Source organism: Callorhinus ursinus, unplaced genomic scaffold (assembly GCF_003265705.2).
Source record: "Callorhinus ursinus isolate GAN/ISIS: 27379988/994484 unplaced genomic scaffold, GSC_fseal_2.0 scaffold7, whole genome shotgun sequence".
NCBI lineage: Eukaryota > Metazoa > Chordata > Mammalia > Carnivora > Otariidae > Callorhinus > Callorhinus ursinus.
Genome location: NW_027397069.1, coordinates 3,999,677 through 4,026,763, shown reverse-complemented (window position 1 = coordinate 4,026,763; position 27,087 = coordinate 3,999,677). Strand labels below are relative to the sequence as shown.

At 39.6% G+C, this 27,087-nt stretch overlaps 1 long non-coding RNA gene across 4 annotated transcripts in view; it reads left to right on the top strand.

Annotated features, from left to right (window-relative positions):
* Positions 1 to 27,087, top strand: part of LOC141373092 (uncharacterized) — a 121,254-nt gene that overhangs the window by 67,801 nt on the left and 26,366 nt on the right. For 3 of the 4 annotated variants that reach the window (XR_012378724.1, XR_012378722.1, XR_012378723.1), the window contains 2 exons: positions 7,938 to 8,025; positions 18,757 to 18,875. This is a non-coding gene — a long non-coding RNA (uncharacterized lncRNA). The remainder of the gene's footprint in view (positions 1 to 7,937; positions 8,026 to 18,756; positions 18,876 to 27,087) is intronic. The other variant, XR_012378725.1, reaches the window with a different exon arrangement.

Here is a 27,087-nt window from a genome sequence, read left to right as displayed (position 1 = left end):
GGGTAGAGCTAACTCATTAGGGAAGTAAGTAATTTATCTTGTAAATTTCACTTTATAATTTTTACAACTGATAAATATTTATTACAAAAATTTTCCTTAATGCAAAAAGGTTCGATGACAGAAGTAAAAAAAAAGTCCAGATGATTGGACATTTTGTTAATATTAAGTGAGCGTCAGTCCAAATGTGTCCCTTTGCAGATAAATGAAGGGAATGAAAAGGTCTTTCTGTCAGCATAAGGAGACAAGCTGACGACATTGGCATCACGTCTGCATGCTCTGGTAAAAATTAGATGTGTTAAAATTATTGTGTAAGAATTTAGCAGAAAAATATCAAATAAAGGAATGATATAGCTTCAGATAAATATTGAGAGAGTATTATGGAAAGCATAAGATGTTGAATGCATTTAAAAACATATATTGAATTTTATGCAATGTTAACTCCCTAGCATTTAAGGGAGGAAAATGGACATTCTCACATTTCTTCCCTGCCTGCCTTCCAGCTTCCAAATTGTATGATTTCATAGATGTTGAGCACCTACTCTGAGCCAGAAACTGTTTTAGGTGTTTGGGATATATCTGCGAATAAAATGGACAGGTATTTTCCTTTGTGGAACTTACAGTGTTGTCAGGGGGTGACAGGAAATAAATAATGAAGGCAAATATGATAATAATTTAGGGAATACAAAGTAAGCAGAAATAGAAAAATGAGGATAGGAAAGACCAAGTGTGTCATGTGCGGGAATAAGAGAAGAAAGTTGGAGTCCAATCATTCATTAGAAAGGCACAGTGGGAGATAAGGGTGAGTGGAGGCAGTCAGGTATCTGGGGTAACCATTCTAGGTAGAGGAAAGCTAGAGTGAATCCCTAAGGAACGCCTAAGGAATGAATGCCAGGAGGCTGGCCGGCTGGAGTAGAGTTGATGAAGAGCAGAGCAATGCATTAGGGGAAAGAAAGTGTCCAGGATGGAAGGCCCGATCACAGAGATCCCCTAGAGGCCGTTAGGAGGAGTCAAATGGGAGCCGTTAGTTAGCGTTCTTTTTCTCATTGCAATCATTATAATATTTACATTCTGCTTTGTAACTATCATCTTCACAGATGTTTAGTCTTTTAGAATGAATTTAGTGCTTAAATATCAATCCTGCTATGTTAGTGTTTCAGTGTTCTAATGCTGTGTAATAAAATACCCCAGAGTTCAGTGATTTAAAACAACTGTGATATTATTTCCCATGATTCTCTGGGCTGACCAGAACTTCTCAGAGGGCTCACTCACGAGCTGGCAGTCCACGCTGGCCGGTGGCCGGAAGCTCAGCTGGGGCCGGCCACTGGAACAATTACATGTTGCCTCTCTCCAGGTGGCTAAGGCTTCTCACAGCTCCCTTCCAGATGATCCTAAAGGTTGCCAGGCCTTAAAGGCTGAGCCTAGAACTGGCACAGTACCATTGCCACTGAAGATTCCAGGTGGAAGGAAAAAACTCCCAACTTTCTTTTCAGAAAATGAAAAAAAAATTGTAGCCAATTTTAATTCACCACAGATGACTTCTCTATTTTTTTTGAGTTCTCATGTTTTTTTCTTAACTTTAATTTTAATTTTTGATTGTGTGTATTCCACTGACTAGTTTTATCTAGAAAGACTTTAGGAGTTTCCATTCCTGTGCTTTCTTATTTATGAATGTGGGTTTTTTGTTTTTGTTTAGTTTTTGCCTTCCTTTTGGAAGGTAAATATTCTTATTTCACATTACTTCTTAGATCTTTATGGACATTACTATATTGTCTTCTGGTACTGAACATTGCCATAGGGAAGTCTCAGACTAGATTATTTTTTTCTTCAGCTTTTTTTTTTTTTTTCCTGCCTGAATACTTGAAGAATCTATTCTTTGACTTTGAAGTTCAGGAATCCAATCAGAATGTGACTCTGGGTTGGTCATACTATATTGACACGTCTTAGAACACTATATACTCTGTGTGTTTAGATTCAAATACTCCTTTTTGATTAGGAAGTTTTCTTATATTTTATCTCTGGATACTTTCCCTGTTTCATATGTTAGCTTTTATATTTAAGGAAAGATCAGTTATTTAATTTGGAATAACTATGTTGATCCTCCCTTTCTGTTATCTATTCTCTAATTTTTAAAAATATTTTCCTCCTTTCTTTTCCTTTATGGTGATTATCTCCAGTCTTTTATATATCTGTTTGATTCCTTGTCATTTCCAAATTATTTTTTACCATGGAAATGATATACTTGTCCTTAAACTGTTTACTTAGTTCTGGAATGTCCATTGTCATCACAGTCTGTATTTTTAATATTTAATCTGTTAAATTTTATTTCATTGAATTTATTTTTAGTTATTCTAAAGTGGGAAGTGCTCACACTGAATGTTCTTCTGTTCTTTGAGTTAGATTTTCTTCCAGATTAGGTTCTTTACGTATGCCTTGCATGCACTGTTCTTTTCCTTTCTCTTCTTTTTCTCCTATATTTTCCTGTCTTCTTTCTTCCTCTCATCAACACTGTTAACATTTTCATGTGCAATAAATTCTGTTTACTTTTCAGATTTTGCTAAATATCTTTGCCAGAATTTATTCCACCTACTGAGGAAAGTGTATTCTACCCTTGAACTGTGGATTGTTCTCCAGCATATTTAGAGTATATATCCTAAAATGCACGTACTGACACGCCCCAAGTGGTTCACATCCTCATATTCACTCCTTTCTCTTGATTAAAAAAGTCTGGGGGCACCTGGGTGGCTCAGTCAGTTAAGCGTCTGCCTTCTGCTCAGGTCATGATCCTGTGGTCCTAGGATCGAGCCCCGTGTCAGGCTCCCTGCTCAGCATGGAGTCTGCTTCTCCCTCTCCCTCTGCTCCTCTCCCACTCCTGCTCACTCTCAATCTCTCAAATAAATAAAATCTTTAAAAAAATTCCGAAGGTAAAAATGTAAGGATATCACTTCAGCTTGCTTGGTTCCATATATTGGAATATTAGTGGCCAGTTTTAGGATATTGCTGCCTCATTACCAGAGAAGGGATAGCTGTTGGGAAACAGGTTTAGGAGCCCTGCTACAACAGAATCTAGAGTCTTCTTTTCCTTACCTTGGGTCCTACATGTTGAAATCTTAGCTTTGGGTTATGTATCTCCACTTCTTTGTTTCCAGATGATTTTTTTTTTTCATGGGGGAGAGCTGGACCTTACTATTTTTTGAGGCAAAATGGGGCATTTTGAGGTCTACTCCTAGGCATCATTACTTTTCCCCATGAGTACGGATGACATTGTCTTGTTTCTCCACATGTCTAGGTTTTGTTTTCTTTGGTATATGCCAGACATTGTACACGGTGTATTGCAGAGACCCTAATTAAGGAATTTTCCTCTGAAGAGTGGGAGCTCATGCAGATGACCCAAATGGCTGCTGACTCAGTGGGCGGTTAAATTACTGGCTTATTACACTGAACTTGTATGGGCTTTTCACTCTGTAAGCTTGAGGCTTTTGGTTTTGCACTTAGTCTAGTTTTATGGTTAGATTCTTAGTCCTGAGACATAGATTTTATTCTCGAGGCATGGCCCTTCTTTCATGAAAAGCCTGAGGTGTTTACAATACCTCTCTAATTTGTAGGAATTCAAATCCAATGTTGTGTCTTCTCTGGTAGGAAGGAGCTGAAATCTATGATCAACTCTTTCAGATTTCAGCTCTTTCTTTCTGCTTTACTCTTTGGAGTCTCCCTTGTACACGAGCTGCTCAGGGGTCAGCCAAGGATTTAGGGAAAATTAGATGCAAAATTGGGGAATGTCCTCATATCTTCCTTCTTCCTGGGATTTCTCCCTTGATTTTTAGATTCTCTGGCAATTGCAGACTTTTTTCTCTGACATCTCAAGCTTATGTGGCTTTCTGCCTTAATTCTACCACACCACACTGCATGGACTGATGGCTGCCTTGAGGGGAAGAGCTTTGTAATCATAGATCTCACTCAGAGCTGTTCTCTTTTATCAAGGATCAAATACCTTCCAGTTTTGTTCTGCCTTTGGTGGTTATTCATTACCTTCAAGTAGTTCTTTTTAATATTTTTGCCAGAATTTATAATTGATATCTGTAAGAGGATGAATTCACCATAAGCCCCTCTGTCATTACCAGAAACAGTAGTCTGTGAGTCCATTTATTTAAAAACAAAACCAAACCATACTCTAGTCTTTAAGGAGGTTTACTTGGGTGGCAAAATATTAAAGAGAAACAAGGATGTGATTACCTTGAAAGTGAAGTTCTGCTTTGCAGAGAGGTAGGGAGTAGTGGTTGGCAGGGTCCACAAACAGGCTCCTGGGTGCTGGTAATATTGTATTTCTTAACCTGAACAGTAGTTTATGAATGTTCACCACTGAATTGTGGTGGAATGTATTCTAATTCTGTTATGAGAGCCCACCCTCCCCCTAGGAACTCATCTACACTTAATTACCTCCCAAAGGATCCCCTTCAAATACCATCATACTGGGGGTTAGGGCATCAATATATGAATTTTGGGGGGACAAAAATTTTCAGTCCATGATAATGCAAAGGCATAGATTGGTGAAAGTAGAAGGATGGAAGATGTATCAGACTACCAAGTGTAAGAAAGCTCATTGGCTCTATTAATATCATTTAAACTGAACTCAAGAAAGGAGCAATATTATCAATAAAGGAAATATTTCATAATCGTAAAGATTCTATTTATTCTGGAGATGTAACAATCCTGAATGTGTATACACCTCCTAACAGAACTTCAGAATGTATGAAATAAATACAGAACTAAAGGAAGAAATCCATAAAGACTTGGTGATTTTTAACATCTCTCTCAGTAATTAATTGATAGTACATGTAGCCAAAAATTAAGTAAGGTTGTAGATCTGAATTATACTATCAACCACATTCACCTAATTGGCATTTTAAAAACTCTGTACCCAATAACAATAGAATACACGTTTTTATTTCCTAGTACACATGGAACAGTCACAAGATAGATCAGGTAACAGGACAAAAAAAAATGTGCTGATAAATGTAAGAAGATCAAACCTTCTGTAGTATGTGATCTAATCACAGGATATTAATTATAAGTAACTACCAATGAGAGAACTGGAAACACTTCAAAAATTTAGAAGTTAAAAAAAATTCTAAATTATCCATGGGTCAAAGAAGAAGCCCCAGGAAATATTTAAAGCATTTTGAAATGTATGCAATTGAAAACACACAATATCAAACTCCACATAACAGTGATGTTACTAGCTTCAAATATTTGCAATAAAGAGGAAAAGTTTAAGATTAATGATCCAAATTTTAATCTTAAGAAGATAAAAAAGCAAAATGCTGTAAGTACTAACAAGATATTTATGAAAGAGAATGAAATGTTAGGGAAAGCTAAATTAGTGTTTTGAAAAGATCAGTAAAGTTGATAAATGACTGGAATGTCTGATCAAGTTAGAAAAAAACTTGATGATAAAGATCAGGAATGAAGGATACAATATCACTACTAATACTATGGACATTACGGGGATAATAATAAGCAAATATGAAAAATTTCATGCCAATAAATTAGACAACTTAGATGAAGTGGACACATTCCTTAAACGACATTGCTTACCAAAACTAACTCAGGGGAAAACAGAAAATACTAATAGTTTCATAGCTACTAAAGAATTTGCATTTGTAATTAAAATCTTCTCACAGAGAAAACTCCAGTCCCAAATGGTTTCACTGATGAATTATTTTAAATACTTACAGAAATGCTCTCCAAGTACATTTTATGAGGCAAGAATGAAAGTGGCTGTGCTTTTCTTATTTTGTAAAATTTTTGTCAGGTTCTCCATTTAACTTCTGTGCTTTTTCCTCGTCTCTTGAGATGGATATATAACCCTTCTCTTCTAACATACACATTTTTACATCTTTAGTTACATTCCACAAGTTCTGATATGTTGCATTTCTAGTATCAATGAGTTAAACATTTTTTCTAATTTTTGTTTTAATTTCTTCTTTGAGAACAAGATTCATTTAGAAGTACTGCATAGTACTTTTAAATACGTTCCGTATCTTTCCTCAATTTTGGCAGACTATCAGCCATGGTTTTGGTGACTGTTACTTCTGTCCCATCTTTTTCCTCAGACACAAATTACATGTACTGTAGGCTTCTCACTGTGACTTCTGACTTGCTCACTCTCTCATGTTTTTTTCCATAGTATTTTCTTTATCCTCTATTTTGAATATTCTGGCCTATCTACCAGTTCACCAATACTCTTTACATTTAGTTGTCTTAATTCGGCTAAACTCATTCATATCTTTCTAATTTCAGTCATCATACCTTTTATTTCTGGAATTTTCATTATTTTGAGATTGTCTAGTTTTCTGATGATAACTATCAGTTTTGTTTGCATCTTATTGAAAACAGTAGTAATACTTTTTTTTTTTTTAAGTATAGACTTTCTAATATCTGGAGCCACCATGGATCTGATTCTATTGCCTTTTCTCCCCCCTCCTACTGGATTTCATTTAGGTTGTCCTGTATCCTTGAATTCTTGGTTTTTAGTGTGTGCTGGACTCCAGTCTGTGTTCCCTCCCTCAAAAGCTGTTAATCGTGCAGCTAATCCCTTTGACTCTCCTCCAGAACTGTAAGGACCTTGGGTAAAATTGTCCCCCACCCCCCCACACACACTTGCTTAACCTCTTTTACCTCTATATTTCCTCTCTTATTAGCTTTTATATTTTCAAGCAGTTTTTAAAAAGGTGTTTACACCTATTTTAATCTCACTGGGATGTTGGTTGAAGTTGCTTACTCTGTGGTAACTGTGGTACTTTTATGTTGATAAATTAGTAAATATTTCTTTAGTCTTCCTTTTTGTTCTTCTCTCTTTGGTTGATATTTATATGTGAATTTATTTCTGTCAATGAATTCGTCAATTTGGAATTGGAATTCATGTGCAAACTTTGTTTTTAAAATACTGTGGCAGCCTGGGGGTGCCTGGGCAGCTCAGTCGGTTAAGTGTCTGCCTTCGGCTCAGGTCATGACTCCGGGGTCCTGGGATCGAGCCCCGCATCTGGCTCCCTGCTCAGTGGGAAGCCTGCCTCTCCCTCTCCCACTCCCCCTGCTTGTATTCCCTCTCTCGCTGTGTCTCTCTCTGTCAAATAAATAAATAAAATCTTTAGAAAAAAATACTGTGGCAGCCTGTTGTACTAGTAAGTCCCACCTCAGACCTGACGCTATGATTTATTTTTATCGCTGTCAGCTGTCTTTCAGTCTTATCACTGTATTTTGCTTCATGCTCATGTAGTCACTAAATATTATAGGCATGACTGTATTTAGATTTTATTTTATCGTATCCTCCTTATTTGACAGAATTGGAGGTGGCTAGTGCATATCTTGAGGAAGATTACATTTTATCTTTTCAACTACCCTCTCTCATCCTCAAAAATGAGCTCATACAGGAAGACTATTTTCAGCCCCACAATTGACAGGAAAGAGGTTGGGACTGGAAACTTCTCACTTTTATTAGGAGTTGACTGTCTTGTCTTCTTACTATGTAATCCACCAGTAAACTCGTCTATAAAATATGTTGATATGAATGACCCACCACGAGAAACCATAATTCTCAAGTTTCCTACAAAGAAACATTAGAGAAGCAAAGAGGAATATGATATGTAATTTAATGCTATGGAGAGCAAACATTTTAATTTTTATGCATTAACTGTACTCAGTGTTGTCACTGTTGCTACCCCTCTGGCATTTGGGACATGTTAATTGAATCTAATTACAGAGTGACTGAAGCTGATGATACGGTATAAGAAGGCCTCGTTAAAAAACATTGTTGAGTTCTGGTAAAATGTACACTTTCAAAAATCAATGGATGTCAATTCCCATAAAGAGATGTGAAGGCATCATGGTTTACTCACACATGGGCTTGATTTTCCTGTGGCATATCTTGTTTCCACAAGCAGAAAATGTCATCGATTTGGAAGTTGTCCATCAGAATGCCCTTCCCCGTTCCTGAGGACCTAACAGAAAGAGCAGAGCTTCTCACATGTGGTAAGAACTCCAGAAATCTATGCCACATCTTAAAGAATATTACTCTGGAATTTTGGACTGTCTGGAAAGTTGCTGCAGCATCAATAAATGTTTAAATATTTGACTATAATTTATTCCATCTGTTCCACTGAGGATTATCTCAACATTTGATAATTATTGAGGAGAGCATTTTGAATTTTTGTTGCATGCATGGCAGGATAATTTTTGAGATATTATTTTTTGCTGTTTTTGCTGTAAGAATTCCATCTTTATTCCAAGCAGTTGGTCACTTTTTTGGGTTTCTATATGTCAGGAAGTGGTAGAGAACTTGCAATGCTAAGTAAAAACAAGGGTGATAGCCATGGCAAGAGAAAGGTAAAATAAATGGCCTGGGCCAATTTTTAAAAAAATTTATTTATTATTTTTTATTTTTTAAAAATTTTATTTTATTATGTTAATTTAGTCACCATACATTACATCATTAGTTTTTGATGCAGTGTTCCATGATTCATTATTCATGTATAACACCCGGTGCTCCATGCAGTACGTGCCCTACTTAATACCCATCACCAGGCTAACCCACCCCCCTCCCCTCTAGAACCATGAGAGACTATGGACTCTGAGAAACAAACTGTGGGCCAATTTTTGTCTATGGATCTTGCCTTTTACTTTATTTTCTCAAAGCAGGTGTTTGGACTATACTGTTTCTTTCTTTTGGCTTGCTTTCCCCTTGGGCTCATCCTTCTGTGGTTTTTTGAAGAAACAGAGAGCAAAGGTTAGATTAGGTGCAAATCAGAATGGGGCTGAGTTGTTTAGATTAAGGGCTATGGGCCAAAATGTTAAAGAAATACAGTGTAATTTTGTGTGTCCTTGTGTTTTGTGTGTGTATGAGTTCCTTCAGCCTTTTCGGAGTTGCTTGTAAATATTGATACCTGGTCAAAACTAGAATTCAGAATCCTGGTGCTTCCTATCTCTGTTCATCTCAGAGAGTGAATACCACACCCTCTTCCTCTGCCCCTCCCCACCAGTGACCACTGAGATACTGGACAAACAAAAATTTGCAAACTAACAAAACCCCAGAAAATGAAATAAAAGCTGGAGTGAGTGACAGATGTCTGTTACAAAATCCAGCCAGAGAGGTCAGAACTATTTATAATCTGAGCTTCTGACATGCCTGGGTTTTTGATTCTGAACTTTACCTAGCCTACCTCGGTTGAGCATACCTACTGATGACCTCATCTGTTTCCCTGCCAGTTGGTCACTCCAACACCTATACCGTAAGCTCAATTCACCGTGGCACCTAATAAGAAGTTGAGGTTTAAGGGGCGCCTGGGTGGCTCAGTTGTTAAGCGTCTGCCTTCGGCTCGGGTCATGTCCCAGGGTCCTGGGATCGAGCCCCGCGTCGGGCTCCCTGCTCGGCGGGAAGCCTGCTTCTCCCTCTCCCGCTCCCCCTGCTTGTGCTCTCTCTCTCGCTGTCTCTCTCTCTGTTAAATAAATAAATATAATCTTAAAAAAAAAAGAGAAGTTGAGGCTTAAGATATGAGGCACTCTAGGAACCCCTAGGCAGAATTACATTTGGGTTAAGGTGTGAATGACTGATTTTGTATATATTCCTGAGAGTTGCCCCTAAAAAGGGAGAGGAAGAGAGATTCTCATTCAGGTATAATGGATAGGGATGGCAAACAGGATTCTTTCACCGAAGGAGGAGGGCTGAAGGGTGTCAAAGTCATGTCTGTCCTGATTGGTGCTATTGCGCCTGTCCAGCCCTGTCTGTCATGGCTTGGGACTGTTGAAATTATTTCTTCATTTTTATTGGGTTTCCTGGGTTTAATTATTGTGCTCATTTCCCAACTTAAGCTTTTATCCTGTCCTGGTCTGGTTTCTGTCCTTTATCTCAGGCTGAGACAAATTTCATCTTTACAGCCTGTAGTAGATCTTCCCACTCCACTTCATTCTTTATAGTGGTTGGATAGATAGACAGGCAGATAGGTAGATATCCTTTGCCTCTGCATGGAAGTTAGGTATCGAAGATAAACCTGTGCTAGGTCTCAGCTGCTCCTGGAGTATGCCTTTAGTGGAGAATTTTGGAGAGGCCCCCTGCAAGTGGGTCTTGTCTTCTGGTTTGCTGGTGCAGAGTGGCTGGAGTTTATCAACGCTCCAGAGACTGACACCTTAAACCAATTCACAAGAGAGTGATGTATGAACATAATGACAAACCATTATTAACAATGGAGAAAATTTATTTCCAGTGATCTCAATCTGATACCTCCTTTGCACTATCAGGGTACCTTAAGGGTACTCAAAATTCTGCTTGTTGATATTGAATGAAGAGAAAGAGATCACCTTGTGGGCTGTTTTTTCCAGGCTCTGGAAAATCCGGGGAGCCCTCCCTGCTTTTCAGATTCTCCAGCTCTAGAAAGAGCAGCATGTCCCTACCTTGGGTTCAGTATTGCTTTTTTTCTGAATCATTCTTGACAAACACTGGAAAATTTCTCTGCTTTGCACTTGTCTTTCTTTGGCTCCTTGATGTTCACAGTTCTCCTGCAGAATAATGATTACATCAATTAAGCAAAATTTTCTTTTTTTTTTAAGATTTTATTTATTTATTTGAGAGAGAGAGAGAACGAGAGATAGAAAGCACGAGAGGGAAGAGGGTCAGAGGGAGAAGCAGACTCCCTGCTGAGCAGGAAGCCCGATGTGGGACTCGATCCCGGGACTCCAGGATCATGACCTGAGCCGAAGGCAGTCGCTTAACCAACTGAGCCACCCAGGCGCCCAAGCAAAATTTTCTTGATACCCAGTTGTGATAGTTAATTTTATGTGTCAGTTTGAGTGGGGCTTGGGTACCCAGATTAAGTACTATCTCGGCTGTATCTGTGAAGGTGTTTCTGGATGGGATTCATATTTGAATAGATGGACTATTGACACCCAGTGTGGGAGGGCATCCTCTAATTGTTTGAGGGCCTGAATAGAACAAAAGGCAGAGGAAACAGGAATTCATCCTTTTATTCTCTGCCTTCTGCAATTAAGCTGGGTCCATCTCATCCCATCTTCTCCTCCTCTTAAACTGGGATTAGTACCATTGGATTCCTTGGTTCTTAGGTCTTTGGACTCAGACTGAATTACACCACTGGCTTTCCTGGGTCTCCGCTTGTGGATGGCAGATCTTGGGACTTCTTGGTCTTTGTAATCACATTAGCTAATTCCTCATAACTTCTCTCAGTCCTGATTCTGTTTTTCTGGAACATCCTGACTAATACACAAATCAAGTCTTTATTGGGCTGGTAGGCCCTGGTTTTTCAGAGTTGTACCTAGAAATATCAAAACTTGCTTTTTCCCTGATGTGTTTATTCAGTAATGTAATTCACAGGGGACACCTGAATTTGAGATTTTAGGTGGGCTTTACCTAATTCTGTAAGTTACATTCATAAATTACTATACTACATAAATAACATATTTATACACATTTCCTATCAAATATTCCCAAAGAATACTTTTTTCTTCACTAAAAATATCTAAGTTACTTTCTCCAAAGAAGAGGGGAAAGAGATCATTACTTTGAAATAGAAATTGTGTTTCTGTCCCTGATAGGCTTTCTTGCAATAAAACTGGGAAACAATTATTAGAGGAATCTGCATATTCCCCATTCTAAAGGAATAAGAATAACTGGGCTGGGTTTTATCTTTGGAGGACTGTGTAGAGCCATGCAGAAAGGCTTGTTCCCAGTATTGGCGCTAATCTGAGTAGGCGGGGTCAGAGGAAGTTTGTCTCCAGATGTCCCGGCATAGTGTTCCGAGTGTCTTCCCAGGAGCCAGAGTTGGAAGAACTGGCAATTGACAAGAACACAGAGCAAATAGTTAAAAAAGGGAAGCCTTGAGATTTCCAAAAAATTCAAAAAAGAACTGCATATAATTCAGCAATCCCACTTCTGAGTATATATCCAAAAGAATTGAGAACGGGATCTCAAAAAGATATTTGCACACTCATGCTCATTACAACATTATTCTCAATAGCTAAGAGGTGAAATCAAGCTGAATGTCCATCATTGAATGAACAGATAGAGAAAAGATGGCATATGTGTACAATGCAATATTATTCAGCCTCAAAAAAGGAAGAAATTCTGTCACATGCTACAACATGGAGGAGGCTTGAGGTCATTCGGGTAAGTGAGATAAGCCATGCATGATGATTTCCCCTTACACGAGGTATCTGAAGTAGTCAACCCTTGTAAAGGGAAAATTGAATGGGGGTTGCCAGAGGCTCAGGAAAAGGGAAGAGGGGCGTTGATGTTCAATGAGTGTAGGGTTTCAGTTTTGCAAAATGAAAAGCTTCTAGAGATCTGTAGTTAACACTAATGCACTGTTCATTTAAAAGCTGGAAAAGATGGTAAATATCACGTTATGTGTTTTTTGACCATGACTGAAAAAAAAGAAGTCTCTGATCACATGGCTTTTTCTCAGCTCCAGATGATGGTGAAGACACCTGCTACTCTTGAGAACTCTGCATGGTTGCCACTGACCCTCACACACACCTGTTGTTGACCTTGCTCTCCTTTCATACTAATGTTCCTGCTTGTGGTTCTCAGTTCAGGCATGTGGGCTTCCTCGGTGGCCCAAATTCTGTCCAAGGCTTGGAGGACAAAGTGGCTGGAAGTTAAAAGAAAGATGAAAAGGGTTGTTTGTTGTGGGACAGGTGGAAACAGGTCCCTTTCAAAATCCCTGCCCAATCTTAGCCCTGTTCTCTTGTTGTCAGTTAGACAATCTCAGTGATGGTTTTTGATGGAAATGTAGGTACAAACTCCGGGGTAATACTATATAGTCTCTTGTACTCAGGCCAGCACTGCCTAGACATGGGAGAAGATGCTGGAGAGTATATTAAAACTTGGGGTAGTAAACTCAATAACCTTTAAAGTTCTTTCAACCTCTGAGATTCTATTATTCCCCCAAACTGATTTATCTTTTATTGTTATAAACACAGACTTCTGTGACATGTTTACTCAAGATGTCCCTGTCTGACATTTTATATTTTTCCAAATGTCACACTATTATCAATTATATATGAAGCTCCCATTAGTTTATATGGTGGAAAATTTGCCCAAAGTAAGAGAATTTCATATATTTTTGAGATTTTGAATTTTTGGATTTATATGAAGTATTAAATATAATTTACTATGATAACTTCCCATTTCTGCACTACTGACTCAGAAAGTGAAAGAGGCCATAGACGATATTTTAGTTCACAGCCTTAAAAAATATTAATGAAGTCTTAGCTTTGGCATCGGAATGCCATGTAGGGACTAACAGCTCTTCTCAATAATTTTACTTATTTTAACACCATAATTTATTAACAACAATTACACGGAGCTGTCCTTCCCCTGATGTACTGCACCAAACTAAGTGGGACATAAACACTGAGACCGGGTCACAACAGCCTCTGTTATTCGTAGAGGGAGGTGATTTCCTGAAGACTGAAATCTCTTTGTATCGCATGTAGCTGAAATTTAAAGCAGGACATATTTGCTAGAAGTCTCAGTCATCAAGAAGAGGTAAGGGACAGTCTCCTTTTTAGAGAGTGGGGGTTTGAGTGCTTCCAAATTAATCTTATGTTTTAAGTATCCTCATTTTGTGCAAACAGAAAAATGGATATTTTTAACACTCTTCAAGTGGGCTTCTCCAGGTCACATTTTGGAAGTCATAAGATTTAGAACATTCAGTACAGTTAAGTTTGTATTTTTACAAGTCAGGTAATAAGTTACAATACTCCATCCTAAGTACGTCTCTTGGCACCATGTTTGATTTTCTCTAAATTTTCTACCACCTGTTGAAGAATGATTTTACTTTTTCTAACCACATGATAACTAACCTTCAGTTAAACAGTTCCTTGAACAGGCTTTCATGACTCTGCTTTCTTACATCAATCAGATCTGCTGTTGTCCAGTAGTAACTGGGGATGTAGATAATATAGCTCAGACCAGGATTGGGGTAGATAATGATGAAGGGAAAGGTCATGAACTACCTTATGCTTTCATGATGTGAGTTGGCACTGTTTTAGCTTCCTTCTTGAAATTTCTTCTCTTGAATTGTATTTGAGGCTAAGTGGTTCATTTGTGGCTCTTTAGAAACATAAAAAGGATTACTCTTTTTAAAAATAAAAATTTAAAAAAAGAACAAATAAAGTGTCCACAGAAAATTCCAGAAGCTTATTTAATTTTAACTTTTAAAATCACCTCCATCATAGTGGCAACACAGCATTCTGAAGCCAGTCAGCTGTGTCTGAATCTCAGCTTACCTTTATTATTTGTGCGGTTGGGGGAAAAGTTAATGAACCATTTTGTGTCTTTGTTTCCTCTTCCATAAAATGGGATGTAAAGAGCACATAGCTCATTGGGATGGTGTGAGGATTCAGTGACTATGTAAAGCACACAAAGTGATGACTGACACATTTAGCACACTGGAAAATGCATGATTTCTCACCGTGGTTAAACTGAAACAAACCAAACTCAATCTTGTGGTTATCTTTCTAAAAACTCCAACGAAGAGCAAGTGAATGGAAAATAAAAGGGCTTCATTACACAAAAGAAATATAAGTACCTACTATAAGCAAAGTGTGACACCAGGCAGAGAGGCTGAGAAGTACTAGATATAGTTCCAAGTGTTAATTAATATAAGATAGAGTGAGGAGATGAAAGGGACAGATAGCCTGCAGTCCTACAAGGAGGCTTATTTATGGATTTTCCGTGGCACCCTGTGCATCTGTCTCTCATGACACTTATTCCTTGGGTCATTATTGCCTGCCTTCAAGGTCATCCTTTGCCTGTGAGCTATGGACTTTGTTTGTTTGGTTTGTTTTGTTTTATCTCCAGTACCTAACACAGTTCCTGGAGGAAAATAGGTGTTCAATATATATTGGATTGGGGAGTAATGAATAAATGCATGAATCCTTTCAAAATAGGATGGATAGGAGAGCATTCACGGAAGAAATGGGATTTAATCTGGGCTTGAATAATAGAATTTACCTAAGAGCAGAGCTGCCAGATAAAATACAGCAGGTCCAGTTCAGTTTGAACTTCAGATAAACCACAAATAAGAGTTCAAGTGTAAGTATGTCCCATGCAATATTTGGGATATACTTATACTGAAAAATGATTTATTGTTTAAATTTGAATTTCAGATAAACAATGAGTCTTTTTTAGTACATATTTCCCAATGTTGCATGGAATATGCTTATTACTAAAAAAAATATTTATCTGAAATTCAAACTGAACTGGATGCCCTGTATTTTATTTGCAAAATCTGGCAATCCTAATAAGAGGAATAGAGAATAGAAGGAATTTTAAGTTAAGGAAATGGCAAGAGAAAAAGAGGGAGGCATTTTGCTTTTAAGAAAATTTGAGTCTTCGAGTAGGAATATCTGAAAGGAGAATTGTGATAGAGGACAGTGCCTGAAATAATCCCTTTTCCTTGCTGATTTTCTTTAAAAATGTATATTCCAGTTTCTAAACACCCTTCACCTAACCTGGTTCTCTGCACATGCCCCTCCTTGCCCCCCCCCCCCCCCCCCCCCAGCCAGCAAGGAAGTGCCATTTAAGGTAGAAGACAAAGGGTTTCTAAGACACTTAACTCTTTGGTCATTGAACCTGGAAGTATACCTTAAATGTCACCGACTGTATCACAGATAGGTACATGGGTATGAGTTCAGGAAATAAGTAAGTTACAATAAACATCCATTTAGACATTTCAGATGGCTTTACTGGAGCTCTTTAATGTAGAAACCGACCATATTGTTTTTTTTAGATAGACTCAACTCTGGACTTTGACAGGTGCTCTGTAAGGCAGATGGAAGTCTTCCCTTTGCTTTTTCAATTTACTTATTATAGGAGACAGCTTGAGCTCACTCTCCCAAGGTCAGCATTTCTCCCTCCCTCCCTCCCTCCTTCCCTCTCTTCTTGCCTTTATTCTTTCTTTTTTTTTTCTTTCCAACTAGTTCAGTGATTCAATGTCTTTTAAAGAATCAGGAAACAAAAAATATTGACAATTTTTATCTTTATCACACTGTCTATATTATCATCTGTTTATTATAATATGCTGGGCTCTGATGAACCTTATAAAAATCCATTTAAACAAAAATAGCACATCCTTCTAGGTGCTCCTGTTGAGAAACAAGATGACACCTTTGAGATGGCTCTCAAATGAACATTCCTTTGCTTTGTACTTAACATAGTGACTGCTAAGTCACGGTACCCAGCTGGCCTCATTAAAGTCATTCTCATCTTTTCCACCTTCCCACTTTTTAAAAAAGATTTATTTATTTATTTGAGAGAGAAAGAGAGAGAGAGAGAGAGTACATACATGCACAAGCAGGGTGAGGGCAGGGGGAGAGGGAGACAGAGGATTCCAGCAGACCACCCGCTGAGCCGAAGGCTGAGCTCCATACCACAACCCTGAGATCATGAGCTGAGCAGAAATCAAGGGTCAGATGCTAAATCAACTGAGCCAGGTGCCCATCCACCTTCCTGCTTTTTGACCTTAAGGCATTTAAGAGGCACAGATCCAGAGAGAAGAAACCACAGAGACTGAGAAGCCAGGCTCAGGGAGGACAAAGAGATATGATTTATTTTCTACAAGCATCCAGAACTTCTTCTTATGAAGCCTAATTTTATTATTCTACATTCGTGAAGTGAATTGTTTACAATGAAAAAAGGGAGAGAACGCTGAATTTTGTGGGGATGAAAGACTAGAGATAAACCAAAGGATAATTGAGAAGTATGGTCTCAAAGTCTAATAATATAACCTGGCTTTTAAAATTTTATTTTATTCTTATGGAGCCATAGCCTCGTGCAGTATGCAGGTTATCTGAGAACATGAGGTGCTTTTGGACTTTCCCCTGAAAATGTAAAAAACATGAAGATTAAATACAAGGCCTGGTTCTCCATTTTTTGTTGCTCTTTCTGCTTTTTTGGCTTTCGGCACATACACAGCATATTGAGAATACTGTTCATTGCCAGTAACAGGAACAAAACCAGGGGAAAAGAAATATTAAGTTGATACAGTCAGTAATATTTGCAAAATAAAATAAATTTAAATAAATATAAAGTAAATCAAAGGATATTTATCCACAATACAATCTTTAATTCAACATGAAAAATATTTACTCAGTGCTTTCGGCATGCCAAGCTCTGTTCTAGGCCTGGCAGGGGATACAATGACACAGTCTCTACCCTCAAGGTGAATATGGCTTGATGGTGGCAAAGGAAACAATTCAATATGTGAATGATTATAATACAGAGCAGGATGGAATAAGGGCCCAAGGACAGGTACATCCACGGTGCTAGGAGAGGTTAGGTAGAGAGAGATTACATCTTGTTGCAAGAGTTGGAGGACATGGCGATTGTGCTGAGGGAGGAAGTAAAATCTGATATGGAAAAGGAACAAGGCTGGGGGAGAGATTGGGAAAGAACTTTCTGGTGGAAATAAGATCACAAGTCATTGAGAAAGATCACTGGGGAACATCAAATACTCCAACCTTGCTGGAGTGTGTTATGTGTGTGGGTCATCAAAGGAGATCAGGCCAGAAAGGTATATTGAGGCTAACCTCTGAAGGCCTTCAAAAAGGAGGCTGGTGGTAGTAGCCATGGAGAGCCGAGAGCGTTCCCCATGCGGGAGCCCACTGCTGGCTTTCAAGGAAGCCTGGCTAGACTCAGCCAGTCAACTCATCGCTGCTTCTGATTTAGGGGTATGATCATTTCTCTTCCAAACGCCTCCTCTGTTCTGGGCTCTCTGGGAAGCAAGAAAGTAGAACAGGAGTAGAGCACATACCAAGGCTGCTCTAGTTGGTGGCACATCTAGTTGGTGGCAAATTTTCTTCCTACTTGAATGTCATGACCGCAACATTTAAAAATATTATTTGTCATTCTTTAAACTGCAAAGTGATGGAAGAAAGACTGAGTTCAAACAAGCTCCAAAGATGAATCTGTGCTGATTTACCTCGTGCCTGGCCAGGATGCCCTCCCAGGATGCACTGGAGTAGGTACCTCCTGTGCACAGGTACCTGCGCATCTTTGTTTAGTCGACTTTGGGAAAGGTGTTATAAGGGAGGCATTGGAGGACGGGTGTCGCATGAAGTTACTCAAGACAGTTAGAAGAGATCTGAGCCAGAGGATAAGTACAAAACCATATCTATGGAGAGTTTGAGAAGGGGGACCATGGAAGTCAAACTTGTCATCACGCCTGGGTACCAGAGAAGATGGAAAGTCTAAAAGTCAGGAGTCAGCTAATGGTGGGGACGATACTGATGAAACATGATGTAATGAGATAAGAATGTCCAGGATCTAGCCCGGTGATGGGTATTAAAGAGGGCACGTACTGCATGGAGCACTGGGTGTTATACGCAAACAATGCATCGTGGAACACTACATCCAAAACTAATGATGTAATGTATGGTGATTAACATAACATAATAAATAAATAAAAACAACCACCAAAAAAAAAAAAAAAAAGAATGTCCAGCATCAGGACACCTGGGACATGGTCCTACTGAGACGGGACCTTTGGCTAATAATAATAACTGAGACTTATTTAATATTCACTATGCAATATTGAAGTCTCAGATACTGTAACCTGAATTTCTCTCTCTCTCTGAGGCCTTCTTCAACCTGAAAATGGCATGGGTCTATGCCTGCCTCGGTTCTCTGTGCTTTTCAATGTATCGACACTTAAGTTCTTTCAGCACTTCTGTTTTATGCTCACTCCATAGGTGAAGAGATTGAGGCAGAAGGAGGTGAAGTCACTTGCTCAGGGTCATAGCCTGGACGTGGTCAAGTTGGAATTCAGCTTACAAAGAAGAACCCTATAGGAAAAAAGGGAATTATGTAGGTAAGTAGTCTAGGAAGTTTAAAAAATAACAAAGCCAACATTTCAATATTAAAGTCATAGAAATGCAGGTAAAAATTGCACATGGATCTCATCAAGCACCCATTGTATTATCATAAATGAATAGTTACTTAGATTAGGAATTTGCAAGATTAAGATTCTGTCTTGGAAACAGATTTTCTTTTAATCAAACTAGATGCATGAGCTTGTTAAAATTGGTGTAGGGGGTCTTTCGTGTAAATGGGTTTGACCCTGCGACTTTGTTGGCCTTGCTACTTTGATTGAAGTCATGCTTAGGCCATAACAGTACAAAGATATTTTTTTCCTCTTCCTGTTTCCAGACAGCTAGACTTTGCCTGCAGCTCTGTAACAGGAACAAATACATTTGTCTCTTCAATAAATGGGCTCTTGGCTACTGGGCATTTGTTTGGAAGGACATTCAGGATGTAAGGCACATCAAGCACGGGGCCCTTGTGCATCTGTGTGAGTCAGCTCTGTGAGGGCGAAGCGCTCATTAAAGAAATGGGTGCCAAAGACAGCTGGGGCATAACTGTGCTTTGGGAGGGGCGCCGAGCCAGGGGAGGGAAACTGCTCCTCTGTGACTATAAAGGGATCCTCGTGTCTGAGAGAAGTAACTGTGCAGTAGTTTCCTGGTTCTTTGAGAGAAACGGTTGGACTCTCTCCCTGATAAACCGGACTGGTACTTTGCGCTAACCTCCAAAGGGCCCAGGAGTGTCAAGTTCTTTGCCAGAGTGTCATCTGGCAGAGATTACATGATAACGATACATCTACAGTGTTCCTTCACAAACTAGGCACTGGGTAAACATGCTTGTTGAATGCATGTTCATTTAACGTTGACTTTTATGGAAAAGCTACTGCTTTGTACAAAGAAATGTCTTCCAGAACTGACCAGTGGAGCCTAGCTCTAAGGCGGCTGTGGAAGCCCATTTGCCCTCTTCTCCAGTCCGTGAGTAGCGATCCTTAAGGCAAGCCTGGGACCATCCTTAAGACAGTGAATTACCAGGCAAATTTCCAGGGACATCAAACTTGCATTATTTCTTTCCCCTTAAGAATTACAGGTCCCTTCCAAAGCTGTGATAATCTCTGTTCTCATGGAGCATGGCTGTCTTTTCTTCTCTACTTCCTTCTCCCGCTGGAACTTTCCATGTAACTTCTCTCACGGCTGCCATCCTCCTTCGGGAGTGAATGACATTCATGAAGAATCCACAGGGGCAGTTGGGTTAGTGGAGATGGGGTGCAGGAAGTGAATGTTAAACAGTAAACTACATCCCAGAAATGGAAGGTATGGTTGGCCCAGAGGTGAGGCTTATATAAATGAAGTGAGCATGATGGATATGAAATGGTTTAAGCAATTTATTATGAATAAGGCTGTTCTCAAAAGCCTAGACAGAGTAAGATGTGCCACCACCCTGCCTCCATGCATGTCCTTGGCTCTGGAAACCTTTCCAGTGCAATGCTTTAGCATCATGTACCTTAGGTTGCAGTTGGGACATGAGCTGAAAATGATTGGCTTAGTGAACAACATTGTTTCTTGATCTGATGGCATATCACTTATTATCACTGTGGCAGGTCTCCCTGTTGTCTTCGTTATAACAGGAAGTGCAATTCATTCTTCTTTATTTAGGGAATGAATATTCATTTTTGGGTACACTAATCTCTTTTCTTCTTCTAGTTGACCTATTTCGAAGATTGTCTGTTTCTTAGCGTTTCATCTATAAACATGGGTAGTAGAAATAGAAAGGGATCAAACTTAGGTTATTTAAGTGTGGTAGATATTGTGGTAAAGAGAAAATGAAAGGGTTTTGGAAAATAGGATGGAGTTATTAGATCATTAATTTCAGTTATGTTATTACCTATCATCACAAATAATTAAGTCGGCTGTACATAGGAACTTAATAAGACAGAAGCGTTTTTAGTGAATGTCTACTCACAAGGCTTACCTTGCTTGCATGTAAAATATTTATTTTAAACAATAATAATACTATTAATAATCCATCTAAAGTTCTAGTTGTGATCAACAATTAAAATTTATTTTCAGTTAAAAGGTTAATTCAACAGCTGAAGTCATATACCTTGAAGTATGAAATTTATGACATAAGCCACTATCTCATTGGATATGCAGGGTAATAACCTCATTAAAACTACCGTGTGAAAAGAGATTCACGTTTCACCAAGCTTAAAGGCAAAGAGAGAGACTAAGTATGAAAAGAAGGCAGTTAGCAGAAAAATGCTCAGATTGACATATTATTTTTATATATCTTGTACCAATAAAATATCAGATGAAAAAGACAAGTTACTTACACAAGTTAGGGCCAGACTCGGGGGAAAGAATCAGGTTATATGATCTAGGGCCTTCGTGATCATAGCTGCAGTGACTTAAATGGCAATGTCAAGAGCTATTGGCTGATTGGTGGTTGGTATAGATTTTTTTGTTTGTTTGTTTTGATTTAGAGAGGAACATTTATTTTATTTTATTTTATTTTATTTATTTATTTTTAAAGATTTTATTTATTTATTTGACAGAGAGAGACACAACGAGAGAAGGAACACAAGCAGGGGGAGTGGGAGAGGGAGAAGCAGGCTTCCCGCGGAGCAGGGAGCCCAATGCAGGGCTCGATCCCAGGACCCTGGGATCATGACCTGAGCCGAAGGCAGACGCTTAACGACTGAGCCACCCAGGCGCCCCTAGAGAGGAACATTTATTGAACATCTACTGTTCCAAGTAGTAAACCAAAGTGATTTTTCACCTGCTAAATTATTTGATTCTTCTAATAATCTTGCGATTACTGACAAATGAGAACATTTATTTTTGTTAACAGTCACTAACAGATGTAATCAATGTTCTTAGTAGATGCAGTCAGATTGGCCAGATATTGGGATATTGATTATAATATGGAGATACAGATCAGAGGAAATAAATAATATACTAAGATTGTAACTGAACCGACGTGAGTTCGCTTTTTGGTGAGTCAGAAGCTGCACCAGGTGGAGTTATCACACAAAGTGAATTTTATTTGTAGCAAAATAAGGAGATCACAGGGAATAGCTTCCAAAGCCATGACTTCCCAGACAAGGGAGGACGGGCTTCTTTTATTTTGGGTTAGGATGAATATTTAGTTAGGGAAGACTTGTCATTGTATGTTGAGGCGGGCATAAGTTCACACATATGCCTTATGGAAACATGCCTGTACACACATTGTATGTTATGTAAATGAGGCTTGTGTTCTTCCTTGGGTGGAGATTTTAGTATTATAATGAGGTCAAGGTAGTTGCTGGTCACTCTAGAGGTTACTTCACTTGCAGGAGTCAGGGGTTAAACTCAAACAGGTCTGGGTGGTCTGAGCCCATTGGAGGTTTCATCAGGGCAGTTGCTATAGCTTGAGAGGCGGTTTCATTTTCCATTTGCCCAAGTTAAGAGAGAAACTGGAAAGAAGAGCTTAAGGAAAAACATGGGAACAAGGTTGGGGAGTACAAGCAGGTGGGCAGTAAAGGTCAGGTCTTGGGGTCTAGCTGGTGATAAGAGGACTTCAAAGTGCTTTCCTTGACATTATACTCAAATCTAAAACCATGTGTGAGCCATTTTTGATAGTATAATACAATAAGAAGGCTTGTTGGTGATGGTCATTAGTTTAATGATTTTGTAGGATTATTAGCCTCACTCTATTTCACCTACAGACTCTATCCCTAGCAATCTGTCCTGTAAGTATTTATTCTTGGCAACTAAGGAAACCAGGTGTGGTGATTTAAAAATCTTCCCACAAATTCTTTGACACTTTTTTCTTCAAAAAGTAAAATGAAATTTTGCTTCTCTTGAGTGTGGGCCAGACCTAGTGAGTGAGGTGAAAATGATGGTGTGTGACTTCAAAGATTAGGTGTTGAAAGGGATTGCTTCTTTCTCGGTGCTCTCTCTTGGATTACTCACACTAGAGAAAGCCAGTGGTCACATTTTGAGGACACTTAAGCAGCCCCGTGGAGAGATCCACGTGGTGAGGAACTAAGGCATTCTAAGGCCAAGAGTCAATGAGAAACGAGGCCACCTGCCAACAGCCATGTGAGGGTGCCATCTTGAAAGCAGATCTTCCAGCCCCCATCAAGCCTTCAGATGACTGCAGCCCTGGATCATATCTGGACTGCAACCTCACGAGACACCTTGAGCCAGAGCCAGCCAGCTAAGTCACTTCTGAATTCCTTACCCACAGAAACCATGAGATAATACATGTTTATAGTTTTAAGCCACTAAGTGTTGGATAATTTGTTATACAACAAAAACTAATTAATATACCAAGAGAGGATATATGTGTCAGCACCAATTAATCTGTATTATTGGAAGGAAACAAGTTGGTTTAGCCTGAGAAAACAGAGCCTAAAGTCAAGATTGCATGCCTTTGTTATATTGGAGACACAACCTGAAGGAAGCAAGAGTGAAGGAAAAAGAAAAGTGAGGTGAGGAAGACAGGAAAAAATTCAAGTGGTGCTTGGCAAAGTTGGCCCCAGTTTCTCAGGGTGACATGGTTGATGGCTCAGTCACAGGAGGTGTCTCCAGAAGGGCAGGGAGGTGATATGATACCAATGTGCCTTAGAGCAATCAAGTGGGGAGGAAGGGAGAGGAATTTATCTGCTAGTTTCTTCCTGTCTGTCTTGGGTCAAAGTACTTCCCATGGGGCGTTAACTCTTCACACTCCTTAGTAATATCATTTTGTCACCCTGGACAACTACTGGGAAAGCTAGACTCTCCAAGGGTCTTGTCATGTTGGCTCTGGGTACTGGGACTATGTAGTTCTTACAATGGTGAAGGCACAGAAGCCATGACAAGGCCTGACTCCAGTGCTCTGGAGAGGCTGAGAACCTTGTTGGTGTTTAGAGATGACTGCAGAAATGTGTCTTTACTGGAGCCACTCTGGCCAGGAGACGAAGCAAGGAGCTGAGACCCAGGGGCAGATGGAGCTGAGTGGACATGGGAGATGTGCAAACTGGTCTAGTATCCAATTAAAGACACACCATATTTGTGTATGAAGACTAGAGCATTGTCAGAAGATATAAGATGATCCTTGCAGAAGCAGTATCTTGCAGCATGTAGGAGTTTAGTTTCTAGAGTTTGAATCACTCCTATGCTTCTTAGTTAGGTGACCTTACATACACTGTATAACCTTTGTGGACCTCAGTTTTCTTATCTTTAAAATAGAGGTAATAATAATACCCACCACCTCAGGAAGTTTAAATGAGTTCATAGACATATAATACTTGCAATAGTGTGTGACACAGAGTAAGTGGTAGATAAGCATTGGCTATTCCTGATATTACTGCCTACCAGGAGCTCATGCATCTGAAGAACCGATAGACAACAGCACAAAACATGAAACTAGTAAGTGAGGGGACAAAAACCCTTACAGTGAATAGAGATCAAAGCCAGATTAATAATTTTGCATTTGAAGGCATGTGTGTAATTAGAGTGGCAAATTAACCACTGCATGCTTCTCTTAATTTGTATTTGGGAATGCAAATGTGGTAGATTCTTACTGCTCTTTCTGACTCTGTGATGACTGATTGGTTGAGAGTATAGAAATATAACACATTTGTTAGCTACCATCTATGTGCCAGGAATTGCGAAAGTTCTTTCCGCATGCTGATTTGTATAGACTGGCCAAGGGGGAAAGTCCACATCTTTTATGCTCTATTACTAATCTAGTTGGACTTGGGATATGGTCTAGTTAAAAATCCCCAAATCAAAAACCAAGTAAAGAAGTAAATAGGAATCAGGGTAGAGTTCCCAGATCGGCCTTAATCCACATAGGTCTACATTGGAAGAAAGCAGGGACAGTGATGAGGGAACACCGACAGTAAAAAGAAACTGAATTCTGCCAGCCAATCACACCTGGAAAGCTGGTAGCCTGGGGTGGGGAGTGAAGAAGAAACCTTGTATCCATTCAACAAGTATTACATGCTAATGCTCATTCCATACCAGGCATCCTGCTAGATTCAGGTTCTACAAATAGGAAAGACAAAAATTCTCCACCTCATTGTGGTCTAGTGGGGTGTTGAAGAGTAATTTTAAACATGCTTCTATTTCAATGACAAGGTGTATAATAATTGTTTATACAAGTGCGCATAAAAGTGACGTGGGACTCACCTTCCTCTGTAATCAACTATGACACTGGTCAATATGTGGGAAATACTGTTTTCAGATATTTGTCAATAGGCAGCACAGTCGGAAGAAAGAAGGCTAACAATGTGAATCCTAAAGTTGTCTCAGATTTGCTGCCTGAGACGGCGATTTGGACCTCAGTGCAGGGAGAAGGAATACAGCCAGGACGTGCCCGGTGTGCTGACCTAAGACAGAGGAGGGGGTAGCTGGAATCTGTAGAGCAGACTGCTGAAGAAGGAAGTGCTGGGAGGAAGAGCTCCAGAAGTCTGCACGTAGGTCTGTCCTTGATCTTTGGCTGACCACTAACCGCATAGGCAAAGGATGAAACTCCACAAGGCTGGGCCAAGGACAACCAGTACAGACTGTGAATGAATAATTCCCAGAGCTGACACAGCACTAGGAGACATCGAATTTCTGACAAGTCAGAAGGGAATACCTGGGGCATTCGGTCAAGGCTCCAGAAGGTCATGCCTGCCTTAGCAGAGACTCCGCGAGTTCCTGCCTCAGCCCTAGAGCTAAAATAGCCCCAGGATTAAGATTATTCTGAATCTACAGTCGTAGAGCCTAAAAACAAGTATCTAGAGGATCTAATTGCTATTTTAGTACCTGCCAGAACAAACACAGTACTCCTTAAGGAAGACAACCAAATACTCTAACATAATATTCACAAAATCCACCATCCAATGAAAAATTATTAGATACGAAAAGAAGCAAAAAACATCTGACCCATAATTGGGGAGGGGGGGCAGAAATCCATAGAGATAGGTCTAGAAATGACAGAGATGATGGAAGTAACAGACAGGAACTTTAAAGCTGCTACCAGAAATATGCTCAAAGATTTAAAAGAAAACACGAATACAGCAAGAATAGAAATTAAAGATGGAAAAAGAACCAAATGTAATTAGAAAGCTGAAAAAATACAATATCCAAAATACAAAATTAACTCGATGGGCTTGCTAGCAGATTGGACCCTGCAGAAATCCAGGTCAGAGACCTTGAAAATAGCCATACAAACTGTCTGCACTAAAGCACAGAAGACCATGATTTCAGTAATTATCACAAATCTATGAGATATACACCCATGTTATCCCCATTTTGTAGGTGAGGAGGCTGAGGCGTGAGGCTGTGAGGAAATTTGGAAAAGGTCACACTGTTGCAAGTGTGGGGTCAGGGATTATGCTGGGGCGTAGGGGCAAGGGGGAGGGAACACAGACCCTCAGGAGGAAGTGAGTGTTGCCTGCCCTGAGTCTGGGGGAGCTATTTTGCTCCTCAGAGAAGGAAGGAGTGGCATTCAGGCACAGGAAGAAGCATGAAAATGCAGGAGGCCTTTTTTCTTGTATTTTAGTTTCCCCAGATAGCTAGAAAACCGTGCAGATTTTGTAGAGAACCAAGTGGGTTTTACCCACCTCAGAAAATATTCCCTTCCTTCTTCCTCACTCTCTTTGTGATGTGAACTTTTTTTAAAAAGAGATTTTATTTATTTATTTGAAAGAGAGAGAGAGAGCACAAGCAGGGGGGTGGCGGGGTGGGTGGGGAGCAGGGAGAAGCAGACTCCCTGCTGAGCAGGGAGCCCTATGCAACTTGCAACTCTGGGGCAAGATCCCAGGACCCCAGGACCCCAGGATCATGACCTGAGCCAAAGGCAGACGCTCAACGGACTGAGCCACTCAGGCGTCGCCTGTGATGTGAACCTTAGATATTCTCTCTGGCTTCCAAATTCCTTCACTGAGCCCAGCAAGCCTGGTGTGGGGGAGAGCCACCTTCTTCACTGGCCGTGTTCTCTGTGTGCTTGCTGGAGTGTTCCTTGTGCCCTACATCTGGCTCAATTTGTACAAATATTCTCACACAGCAGGTTCAAATATTGAAGAATTTCCATGCTTAGTCTGGCTCCCTCTGAACCTAAAGGAGAAGAAATATCTTTTATATGGGATTTTTTTTCTCAAATTTTTTTTCCTCAGCTCAAAATTTGTAAAATTTCAAAATCAGATGTAATATCATAGTTTTGAGATCTTTATCCCAAGTTGCTCAGAATACATAAAATCTATTACCTCT